This window comes from Hibiscus syriacus, unplaced genomic scaffold, assembly GCF_006381635.1.
Source record: "Hibiscus syriacus cultivar Baekdansim isolate YM2019G1 unplaced genomic scaffold, ASM638163v2 tig00110940_pilon, whole genome shotgun sequence".
NCBI classification, from domain to species: Eukaryota; Viridiplantae; Streptophyta; class Magnoliopsida; order Malvales; family Malvaceae; genus Hibiscus; species Hibiscus syriacus.
In genome coordinates, this window is record NW_024062923.1 from 1,428,843 (window position 1) to 1,442,585 (window position 13,743).

Consider the following 13,743-nt stretch of genomic DNA (forward strand, 5'->3'; position numbering starts at 1 on the left):
TTCTATATTATTATTAGAGTCTACTCTAATAATTAGCATCCAGAGAAGCAATACTCAGCTTGCGTAAAAATTGAACTTGATTATCACATCTTACAAAATGTCACATTTGTGGCAAAACCATATTTGCTTGAACCACACTAACCCTAAATCAAAAACTAAAAATTATTTATAGAAAAGACTCAAGATGACATTGTATTATTTAATATCATATGAATTTTGTACTCAATTGATAAAAAATTCTAACAAATTATACAAAATCACTTATTTAAACTAATTCAAAAACCAAATAATTACTTTAATTTAAAATTATTATTTTAATAAAAAATTCATCGAAATTTACTCAACTAATTCTTTTTTTAATGAAAACGTACTTCATTAAAAGATCATTATTTAAATGAAGAGTAAAAAATAATGTATTTGTGTGATCATCCTAGTATAATCATTTAGTACAAAGTCAAAGATTGATACAATTTGATGAGTAATGTCATCAAAGAGATACATTATCACTTCCTTGGCACACGAATACCACTAAATGAATTGTCCGTAAACCCAGTTGGTTGAGCATAAGGTTCTTAATTTTGAGATCGTAAAATCGAGTTTCATAATGGATAATTCATAATTCGGATGTCTCCCACAGAAACTGCTCTCAACCTGGCGTTGGGGGCAGACTACTATCTTACCTCCCCTTACTCCATTACATATGGAAATAATATCAGTCAATTTTTTATTTTATTATTTAACAATATAAAAAGTTATTAATTATAAGATAATATTTATTTAAAAAATTATACATACATTCATAGATTCAATTACTTAATTTCAGAATGTTTGAGGAAAATAATAATCTTTTTAATTATTAAGATTATTTACTGGTTTGAATAATTATGCATTTATATTATATAAAATAATAAAATATACTTTGTCTTAAAACATATAAAATTATAGTGTGACGTGAACACCGTACTTTTTCGTTACTCCCCCATTAACTACTTTACAACTTGGCCAACTTGACAGCCTGCTTAGCTGTTTCCCTGCAACAGAAATTCGCCACGTTTACCTCCTTGCAACTTGGGTACACGTGTTCGAAACCCACATCACTAACCCACATGAAATAATAAAGTAGACAGAAGAAAAAGGTTGCAACTTGGTATTTTTGGGCCCCACTCCCCGATCTTCTCTTGATTTTTTGCGCAGATTCTCCTGTCACCCATCTCCTTCATTTGATTATAAGTAATATATTATTATTTACATATAAAGTATTATATCAATTCTCTCGCATTTCTATTTTTTGTTTATTATTATTAAATATGGCTGTTGTCTTTAAAAGTACTCTTTCATTTTTTTTGGGCACATAATTCATCTTATTTATTTTTTCATGTGTCGATGCCTTTTAAGAACATGGAGAAACCGCAATAATTCCTTACTATTATGCACGACCGCACATACATGCATTTCTGACATGCCTTGCGTTTTTATATACATTTTTCCCATTTAAACAAACCATATAAATACTCAAACTAATAAATACCACGACGACCACAACCCTTGTGTAAGTGATTAAAATATATTTGATTTTTTCAAACAAATAAAATTTTGGATTCTTTAATTCTTTAAATTAAATTTGTTTACACCTTTTGATTTATCAAATTTGAAATAAGTGAAAATAAAATTTGAGTAATTCAAATAAATAAATTATAAATTTTAAAAATAGTTAAATACACTTACAATAAGATATTCAACAAGTTGATGACAACTACCCTCTAACATCCTTATTATGATGCTAATTGATCTATTTAACTACTAGACAGTATAACTATAGTTTAGAAAAAGTAAAGTTCTCTATTAATGCCTTTACCCGTTATGCTTGGAAGTAAAAGAAGCTAAAAACTAATCTATATGCTTGGCAATGATGTTCACTTACAAATTAAGAAAAGAAGAAGATTTGATTAATGTAAAACTATGATTAATTAGTGTTAACCGTAAAGTATCAAATTAAGCTGCATAGAACCCAAACTCTTACGTATTTGTTAAACCTATCATCTTTCAACTATAAAAGCTTCACTTCTCATATCTTATCTTGTTACTTTAATAGATTTTTTTTTCATATGACAAAGTGGAATATTTTGTAAGAATAAACTGCGTTCAAGGTCACTTAATTATGGTTAATAAATATATCATTAAAAAATACAAACATCACTCGATTGAAAGATTGTATAAATAAGTCATTTTTTTAAAATTAAACATGTGTCTAATGTGGATATATAAATATTTTTTGCTTCTAAACTCATACATTCTATCAATTTATCGCAATTTAAATAATTCAAAAAAATTAACTCTTGTATTTAAAAATTTCATAGATTTAGTATTTTCTTGTGATACTGTTAACCAAGAAGTTCATCATCATATCAATAATTGAATAATTGCACTCTATCATAAAAATAGCACCAATTTATTGTTAAAATTGTTATTATACTATGAAAGTGTCAAGAAAAATATATAATATTTATGGGAGTAGAACTAGGAATTTAAGAAAAGAAAGACTAAAATGAGATTTTTTTTATAAACAAATGTTGAAGTTTTTAAACATGAAGAGTTAAATCTATTAAATTGTTTTGAATTAAAATAAAATTAATAAATTGTATAAATTTTAAGAATTAAACTATTATACTAGATCATATTATGTTTTTTTTATTTTAACGATGTAATGACATGTTTGTACTTAAAAAAGACTTGTGTTACTAACTCATAGTCAAGTGACCTTGAGTGTAGTTTACCCTATGTATAAAAGTGTTTAAAGCAATAATTGATAGTGTGACAATGATACCAAACATCTCAAATCAAACCATTTTACATACCATTGCCTTCCATTTTTCGATTTAAACGGGATTTTGCTATTTAAATCAATGAGTAATTACTGTTAATTACAAACTTACTCCTTTTACTCTTTTTTTCATATCATTTTCACTAAAAAAGTAGAATCTTTCTTCTTTCATAAAATTTAAATGTGATATATGCCATTTAATAAATATTTGTAATATGATCGATCAATGTCACGTTTCTAATCTAGTTGCTTATTAAAATTTAAATTAAGACATACATTAGTTTTTTTAAATTATATAAAAATTAAATACCAAATTAAGAAATTATAAATTTTAGGATTCGGTTTGCATATTAAACCTTTCACAAATCTAATTCAGTGAATATAGTAGTTAGTTGATCCCACGGTTTAAAAGCCCATGGATTTCGCGTGAATCCCAGAAAGACCACATATCTACGTGTCAAGCAGCTATAGCGAGTAGATATTAGCAAAACATACACGTTCAAACAAAAGGAGGCGGCAATCTGCAACACGGATTCTGATTCCACGTGTCACTTTATCCTTTCTTGTCATCGGCTAATGTTTTAGATGGAGAATAAACAGAAAGAGGTTTTTTTTACGCTTACATCCCTTTTAGTTTTGACATTTGCAAACATAACCCTCTGAGCTTGTTGCACAAGTAATTTGTCATAAATTTTAATTAATTAAAAACATTATATAATATAAAAAATATATAATCTCCTTCATGTTATAATGTTACAATGAAACCTACTATGACTCGAATTTCATAGCTACAATTAATTTGAATGGTTGACGCGTAGTTAATGTATCACAATGAAAAAAATGAAAAGTTAGAGGGTGCAAATAGAAAATATTAAACGACTTATACTACAACGAATAGCCATACTAAGATAAGCCAATGGAACGTGGCAGTGATAAGGCAAATTGGCAAAACGACAGTCACGTTTAAAGAAAGCAGTGACGTGACGACAGCTAATTTGATGTCTCCTCGTTATCTTACCTTTATTTTTTAGTTCAATTTAATAATAGCATATTTACCATGTATAACACTATTTTTCTATATGTATTTAATGAAATATTTATTTTGTTAACTAATATTGTGTTAACAAATATAATATTTGGTTTTGTTGTCCACAACAAAACGCGGGGTCGTTTCCTTTAAGTGGGGGCGCTCCCTGCTCTTGTTATTCAATCCATTTTTTTTTTCCCTTTCGATATTTTCATTCTTCCATCAATTTGTTTGATTGGGTTTTCAGATGAAAGAAAAAAAATGAGAGCTTTTGGGCTTTGGGTCAAGATTTTGTTTTTACACCTTGATGTTTTATGAAATTTAATTGTTTTTCATGATTTTGGTTTTGTCTTTTAATGGCAAAAGCTGAAGAAATTGGAAAGAAAGAAACCACAGAAACATTTCCATGCATCTGGGCAATCTTCCAAGGGATCTACTTCAAAGGTTCATGTCATCAAGCTACCATTTTTCTACAACTGGCCAAGAAGAAGAAGAAAGAAGAAGAAGAGATTGAGTTAAGCTTGGGACTTTCGTTGAATGGTCGGTTTGGGGTTGACCGAGAGCCAAAAAGCTCAAGAGATCGTCTTCAATACCAGATTTCATCAACAACTCCACAAGAAAAGACAGTAATGAACATGCTTCTTCTGTGTTCCCCATGGCATGTGGTTCACTTCTGAGGACAGTTCTTTGCCCACAGAGACAGAGGAGGAGTGGAGGAAGAGGAAGGAGTTGCAGTGTTAAGGAGAAGGAAGCTAAGAGAAAGAGATCTGGCCAAGAAGAAGAAGAAGAAGAAGAAGAGATTGAGTTAAGCTTGGGACTTTCGTTGAATGGTCGGTTTGGGGTTGACCCGAGAGCCAAAAAGCTCAAGAGATCGTCTTCAATACCAGATTTCATCAACAACTCCACAGAAAAGACAGTAATGAACATGCTTCTTCTGTGTTCCCCATGGCATGTGGTTCACTTCTGAGGACATGTTCTTTGCCCACAGAGACAGAGGAGGAGTGGAGGAAGAGGAAGGAGTTGCAGTGTTTAAGGAGAATGGAAGCTAAGAGAAAGAGATCAGAGAAACAGAAAAATTTGAAAGCTGTAAGGGATAGAAGAAGAGGGGGTTGTGGTGAAGAGAATTGTGAAGATGATAAGGGAGAAGTGGGTGGTAGAGGACCTTGTGATGCCATATATGCTTCACAGGCTTCAATTGGATCCCAAGGAAGCGGTTCCTCTGGGGATATCTGAACTTGATAGCCAACCACCTCAAGGTATATATATTTTCATAAAAATATTATTTTTTAAATTTCTGTGTGAATTTTATAGAATTCTTGGGGGTGAATTTATCCTTGATTGATGTTACTTTTACTAGTCTTTCATGCCCCTATTTGCTATTTGATATTCATTAATTGATTTTGATGGCTCAGTAATTCAATGAATATGGCATGCTCAAAAGTAAGCAGATTTTGAAGAATCTGTTAATCTGATCTATGAAAATTTATCTTTTAGATGCTTGTTTTCTTCTAGATGACCAATCATCTTTGATTGCTGTGTTAAATTTGCAATTTTGTTCTAGTTGAACTAAGTGTTCCCCTAAGATCCAACAATAAACAATGGAAAATGAGGTTGTGAAATTAGATAAAATTGTAATATCTTTCTAAGAGGCTAAAACAATCCTAGTGAACTTAATGCAGAAAGTGGTAGTGATCTATCACTATCCTTCTACCGATCTATAGTTTTAGAAAACAAGGGTAAAAATAGCTTTAGCTATCTTGCTTGGAGTCACATATTTAGATTTGGGTACGAGGATATGATCCTCCAAATACATGAGAAACCTAACGAAAATCGCACATGCCGGTATCCGACACATACTTGTATCCAACACTCATCTCGAATCTGACTAGTCTGTTCAATAATTTAAGCTCTATCTAGGAAATTATCTTGAATAATGTACAGAAGCAATATGATTTGACAATATGACAAAAGGGCATGGTTTGTTGTTGTTTTGTTATCTTAAGCTTTTATTTCTGCTTGAGCTCATATATTTGTGTATGTTGCATTATGTTACAGAAACTCAGAGATGCCCGGACGCAAGAAGCCCTACTAGTGTGAAATTGGCCACCGAGACCGAGCAGAAACCAATCATAATCCCTGGAAAAACCGTGATTGAAAAATCCGAGAAGTTATCCGGAGTGGGTGAAAAGAAGAGGAACATTGTGGAGGATATGCCTTGTGTGTCAGCAACAGGGGATGGCCCCAATGGGAAGAAAATAGAAGGCTTTCTTTACAGATATAGAAAGGGGGAGGAGGTGAGAATTGTATGTGTTTGTCATGGCAGCTTCCTCTCCCCTGCCGAGTTCGTCAAACATGCTGGCGGCTAGATGTAGAACATCCCTTAAGGCATATAGTTGTTAACCCTTCTTTCATTTTCTAATGAAAATCCATGAAAGAAGTAATGCAGAGAAAAAAAAAAGGTAGATGAAATTTCACCTTTATTGATTTTAGATTTTTTTCAAAAAAAATTATTATGGACTAGGCTATTATTAACCTTTTAAGTGAATGAAACTTCAGTTTGAATATCAAGATGATGCGTTCATGTATGTGCTTTTACATGTTCTGATGGCATTTAAAGTTATAACATCGACCCGACATCGATATGATTGGGAAAATTCCCTTGTTCCTGCAAGAAAACCTTATCGAAAAACAAAACCTATATGGAACCTTTGGAGGAAGACCGTCGGAGGAGAAGACGAAGACCAATTTACAACCAGCTTTAGAAAGAACCGAATATCAGGCGAATCTGAAAGAACAAAGAAATCCAAAGAAAATCAAGAACACAAAGGATGGAAATATCAACGATAGTGTTACCGAAACAGAAGAGATGGATGCCGATAATCTATCAGAGAGAGACATGGCCGAAGTATCCGGCATGAATGAAGTAGAAGAAATTGAAAGCGCAATACAAAAAGAAACAGGAGATAAACCAGAAACAGAGATAAGAGGGAAGGCAACTTACGCAAGCATAGTAGCCAACACATCTAGGGCAAGGAAAACGCTAAATACAGGCTCTGGTATTAATGATGATGAAATTGTGGTATTGGATGAGGACTACGTTATCGACAAATCGGGTGCCTTCCCAACAATCAAATTCTCAAAAAAAAGTTCATGATCAAATTGATAAAAACATGAGGAATGTCATCATCGTTCGGCTATTAGGACGGATGATATGATATAAAGTCCTGCTAAATCGGATCCAAGCCCTATGGAAACCAATTGGAGAAATACAACTAATCGACCTAGAAAACAACTATTTCTTAGTCAAATTTGCAGATGAAGATGACTATACAAAGGTATTAACAGAAGGGCCATAGACAATATATGGAAGATATTTGACAGTCCAACCGTGGAGTAGATCATTCTCAACTTCTGAAAAACATCCATCACAAGTGATAGTATGGATCAGGTTGCCAGGACTACCTTATAGATACTACACAAAAGCACTTTTTCGACTAATTGCTTCAGTAGTTGGACGAGTAATTAAAGTTGCTTATAACACTAAGGCGGGGGAAAGAGGTAAGTTTGCAAGAATCGCGGTTTTAGTATATCTAAACCACCACTAATTCCTGTATTGGAATAGATGGATTCACACAAAAACTAGAGTACGAAGGATTACAACAGATTTGCTTCCATTTGGGGTTTATGGGCATACAAGAGCAATGTGCAGCATATCAAGTACATATAGAATCTAAACGTGAGGAAGAACTTAACGAAAGGAACAAAAACAACCATAACCTTGCAACAACATCAGAGAAACAATGTTTGGACCATGGATGGTGGTGGAAAATCGTCGAAGAAAAACAACGACGACAAAAGACTGAGAAAGACAAGGCGAAACAAAAATCTAAAATAGGGGACTCTCGTTTCACTATTTTGAGCGAAGAAGAGAATGGTCACATGGCTGAAATAGAAATAAGGACAGATGATAAAAAAGATAATGAGAACAAAACCAGACTAGTAAATGGAGAAACAACAAAAAGGAACCTACCAGATCATCAAACAAGGGGAACAATCGCAACATGAAACAACATGGTACCAAAACCAGCAAAGAAAATGCACGAATCGGACAACATAAAAAATGCAATAGAAGTAATTCCAATGATAGAAGGACAGAAACATGGAAGCAGTGGAACATATAACCAACAGGGAACGAAAACCACACAGCCATAACCATAAAGAACTAAGCATGGGAAAAAAACGCATGGGACTAAATTCCCAAAAGGGGGGAAGAAGTTGGAAGGATGAGAAAAGAAAACAATGTGAAAGGATTAAAAGTAAAAAAACAAACAACTTTTCACCCTGCAAATCATAACCTGATCAAAGAATGGGTACAGACGGTATCTAATAAGCTATCCACAGTCTCGAATGATGAACATGTCAACATTGAACCACAAACACTAGTTAATGCCAATACGCAAAACATGGTGATAAAGGATCAACAGATAAAGAACAGCGAAGTGAAGGGAGACACGAGAAGTCCCGGTTATTTGCCAGACAACAAGGATCCGAAACCTCACAATTCAACTAAATGACTAGTTTCATGTTTTGGAACTGCCAAGGAGCTGCAAGCCCGACCTTCAAAGAATATTAATCTCTTTGTTAGAGAACACAGACCAATATGGTTGCATTATTCGAAACAAGAACGAGTGGAACAAAAGCAGACAGAATAATCAATAAACTAGGATTCACACAGTCACTTCGAGTAGAAGCACATGGATTTGGAGGTGGAATTTGGCTACTTTGGGAAGAAACAATGGAAATTGAGATTACCCATGTATCAAATCAATTCATTAATTGTATATTTCGGCCTAAGGAAGTGAATACATGGGCACAATTCACAGCAATTTATGCAAACCCAAACGGTCTAAAGGAAACATATATGGAGCCAACTAGAGGCACTAGCACCAAACGATAATACACCTTGGATCCTGGGGGGAGATCTCACGTGATATTAGACGTAGATGAAAGAAGAGGAGGTGCGACGACACACACAAATGGAAGCCGATTATTCGCCAATTTCATGCATTCTACTGGATTATTAGATTTAGGATTCCATGGTCCACCATTTACATGGAATCGTGGGAACCTACAACAAAGACTAGATAGTTGCCTCGGAAACACAAAGTGGATTTCAACATTTCCAAACTCACAGGTACTGCATCTAGATCGAATTGGTTCAGATCATCGACCCCTTCTCCTAAGGCTGACAACAGACAAACAAGATCATAAAAATCGACCATTCCGCTTAATAGCAGCATGGCAGGAACACCATGAGTTTAAAGACTTTATCAAATCCATATGGAAGAAAACGGGGAACTAAACGAAAATATTAGCACATTCAAAACTGAGTGGAAAAATGGAACTCAGACGTCTTTGGTCATATAGGAAAAAGGAAAAATCTATTGGCACGACTGAGAGGAATAGACAAAGCTCTACAACGAACATACTCAGAATTTCTGGTAGAGTTGGATAAACAATTACGGACAGAACTCGACACTGTACTAGACCAGGAGCAGAGTCTGTGGAGATAAAAAGCACGGACAAAATGGATACTGGAAGGGGATCGAAACACTGCATTCTATCATGCCTCAACAATAACAAGAAGAATAGCAAACAAAATCGAAACCTTAAAACGCGAAGATGGCAGTTAAAGTACTGATCAACAAGAACTTAGAAAAATGGCAAACCAATTTTATACCAAACTATTCTCAAGCAATGAGGATCCTAAATACAATTATGAAATAAGCGGCAAGTTCAAAAAAATAGAAGAGCATGAAAAAGAAAGCCTTACACGAGAAGTAACAATGAGGAAATCAAGGAAGCTATTTTTGGAATGGGACCACTTAAGCACCTGGAATAGATGGAATCCATGTTATTTTATCAGAAAAATTGGAGCTTAGTTGGGAATTCAGTTTGCATGATGATCCGAAAAATATTCACAGAAGGAATAATGCCAGAACAATTCAATCAGACAATACTGATACTTTTACCAAAAGTAGCTAAACCAGAAAAAATGCACTAGTTCCGACCGATCAGCCTTTGTTCAGAGCTATATAAAACAGTCACAAAAATCATAGTCGCCTGAAGCCCCTGTTACCAGAATGGATATCAGATAACCAAACCAGTTTTGTTTCGGGTAGAAGCATCATTGATAATATCATAATAACCCAAGAGGTAATACATTCTATGAGAAGGAAATCTGGGAAAAAAAGGCTGGATGGCAATAAAAATCGACTTGGAAAAAGCATATGATAGACTGGAATGGAGTTTCATAGATGATACATTACGAGACCTAGGTATCCCAGATGCCTATGTAATCTTATTTACCACTGTGTTTCGACAGCTTCGACACAATATCGTGGAATGGATCATTGACAGATGCTTTTAAACCATCAAGGGGATAAAACAAGGCGACCCATTCTCCTTATTTTTGTTCTATGTATGGAGAGACTATCACAAGCAATTAAAATAGAAATCGAAAAAGGACGATGGAAACCATTCCAAACATCAGAAGCAGCCCAAAGATATCCCATCTATTTTTTGCAGATGACATGATTCTATTCGCAGAAGCCTCCTTAGACCAGCTCAATATCATCAGAACAGTACTAAAAGATTCTGTGAAGTCTCGGGACACAAGGTAAGCATTGCAAAACAACAATTTTCTTCTCTAAAATACAAACACACTGCGAAATCTATAAGCACATCATTGGATTTCTATGGTTGATGATTACACTCGAGCCACCTCTAATACTATTATTACTTGGTACAAATGGTTCAAACTAAATTAAGCGGATGGAAGGAAAAACATTGTCACTGGCTGGTCGAATTACATTGCAAAAGCTGTTTTTGGCAGCCATCCCACTTACACCATGCAGACAACGGTATTACCCAAAAAAAATTGTGGAGAACTGGAAAAAATCATCAGACAATTTGTATGGGGTAAAATAGATGGAAAAGGAGGGTTTAAGATGAGATACCGACTAACATTAGAAGCCAAAACTGCTCCAAACTATGGAAAGGGATAAGCATGGTATGAGAGGGTGTCCGAAGCAACATAACAAGAATAATAGGAAATGGGGTAAATACCGATTTTTGGAGAGACCACTGGAATGCAGAAATAGGGCCATTAATAAATTTGGTCAATCAACGAGACCATAATCAGGTGGGAAAAGCAACCATAAAAAGCATGACTGATGAAAATGGTAATTGAAACAGGAGGCCGATTGAACACCTTCTACCACTGCATATACTTCTGAGGCTGGCAGCGATTAAAGGACCTCACACAACTGCAAAAAACGATAGAATTGGATGGTTAAAGAGAGAGGATCGTCAATTCTCTGTCAAAACAACATATGAAATTAGAATAAAACAAAGGGAAGATACTCAAGAACCTATATGGAAGGTAATTCACGCATACAAAGGAACAAAAGCTGAAAACATTCCTATGGCTAGTTTGCAAAGGTAAAATTCTGACAAATTCAGAAAGACTTGACGATATCTTACAATTGATGGTAATTGCCCAATCTGTGTAACACAAACAGAGGATATTAACCATATTTTTCGACACTGCATTACCGTGACCCCTATTTGGACAACACTAGTGAAAAACGAGAGATTACAGAACTTCCTAACAATGGACATAAAGAATTGGGTTGAAGTGAATTTAACAAGACCAAGCATGTTTGCTAAAGAAAGTAAAGATTGGGAAATCCTATTCGGATCGGTATTATGGAACATATGGATCATGAGGAATTCGATTGTCTTCAACAATCCTATGGAAGATAACACAGGAATATTAGAACGAAGCCGCATGATGACAAACTCAATAAACAATGCAAATAGAGAAAGAGACCAGGCAAACAAATCACAGCCAATTGAATTGGTTGGTCTAACAGTTTGGCTACCTCCATCAGAGGGATGGGAAAAACTTAATACAGATGCAGCCCGTAGAAATACAGATGGAAAAGCAATATGTGGAGGAGTAATCAGAGATTTGAATGGAAAATGGAGGATCGACTTCAAAAAATTCATAGGAATATGTTCTACAATGGAAGCAGAATTATGGGGAGTATATACAGGGCTAAGATGTGCATGGGAACAAGGAATCCAACAACTCATAGTTGAAGTAGATAGCCTCGAAGCAATACAGACACTGAAGAATAGCACAAACAAAGAAGGAAATATTACCATAATACCGTACATAAGGGAACTGATAAACCGGGATTGGAACGTCAGATTGTAACATGTCCGAAGAGAAGGGAATAAAATTGCTGATAAACTAGCAAGAAGCGTCAATTTCGAAGATAGCCAAACCAGAATCTTACAGGAGCCTCCTGCTGATATAAGCCAACTCGTGATTGAAGAATACAATTAGGTTTAAGTAATTAGGTAGTTTTCATTTTCTTACAAAAAAAAAAGTTATAACATCGACAATGGTATAGTTACTTGAAACCTGGTTGAAAACGGCAGTGCTGAGTATGATTGCTCCATTTTATGCACTATGATTGATACCCACATACACAGTACTTGGACACTATCCTTGGTTGATTCATCGTGTAACTCGGGATTCATAAAAATTCAAACCCTGAACCTCATTTTTTATATATACAAATATGTGTTTAATGTTTTAAAATTAAATTGTATTCAATTATATAGACTTTTGAATTAATTAAATTTAAAATAAAATTATTAGAGTTTTTAAAAGTTAAATGACAGAAAATTAACTAGAATAAGAGAGAGAGAGAAACATAAATAAAGTAATTTTAAATAGAAGTAATTTAAAGAATTTATATTATTAATATACCTTGTGTGTGTAATATGTCGATAGTGAAATTCATCAAGTGACTTCACTGGTAAAAAAAGAATGTTGTCACTTTTATGTTTGAGCAGTTTGGTATGAAAAATGTGTATCGTATATGATCAATAGATTAATAAAGTTTGAATATGTACAACTTTGTAATCGATATATATAACAAAGCTGTCAAAGTCAGAAGAAAGAGAGGAGGAAGTTAGAGACTAGGGAAAGAAAAAAATGATGAAAAGCAGCCTTAAACGCAAGGCAATATACGGAGGTTACTGCTGTTTTAGTTTCTCTCATTGATTAATTGATAATTTACATTTTACTAAATACATTATTATTTATCATCACTCATTTTAACTAACACCATTTAGAAACTTGTGTCTTCACTCGTTTTTTAATATATATATATAATTTAAATTAACCCAACCCGTTACCTCAATTTAAACAAACTTAATCAACTAAATCACCCAGAGACTACAATGCAACTTTGAATGCAAACGGCAGGGGAATTACAAAAGGCCTTAAATATGTTCAATTTTTTTCTTCCTTAAAACCATATATTCACGGAAAAATAAAGGGTAGCAAGTAATGTTAGAAAATGGAGCTACCATCCAAAAATATATACGAATGCAACCCAATATTATCAGCTGCCAGCCTTTCTCGGTGATTCTCCGCAACAGCATTTGCTCATTACATAATAACAATTGAATACAAATGGTGGTATCCATGGGGTGTTTTCCCAGTAATTTTGGTTTCAAATACTTGTCACCACAAAGTAATCTAATAACGGTTCCAGTAGGTCCTGCGTCTGAACCAATTGTAGTCAGGCAAACCTTGGATAGGATCCATTGCAGCAATTGCAATATCCTGCCATAACCAAACACTGGAAATTCAAACTTCCATCTCTACAAGTTCGATGTCTCATCCTACCTAAACAAAGGCACTACGAAGTCATATAGAGTAGTGATAGCTACTTTCTGGTGTATATGTTGCACAACACCGTCCGAATAACAAAAGTCCACTATTTAAGATCATAAAATTATATACGAGCAA

At 34.2% G+C, this 13,743-nt stretch overlaps 1 pseudogene; it reads left to right on the forward strand.

Annotated features, from left to right (window-relative positions):
• The first annotated feature begins 4,016 nt into the window (after nucleotides 1–4,016).
• On the forward strand, nucleotides 4,017–6,346 carry LOC120147725 (annotated as a pseudogene).
• The last annotated feature ends 7,397 nt before the right edge of the window (nucleotides 6,347–13,743 follow it).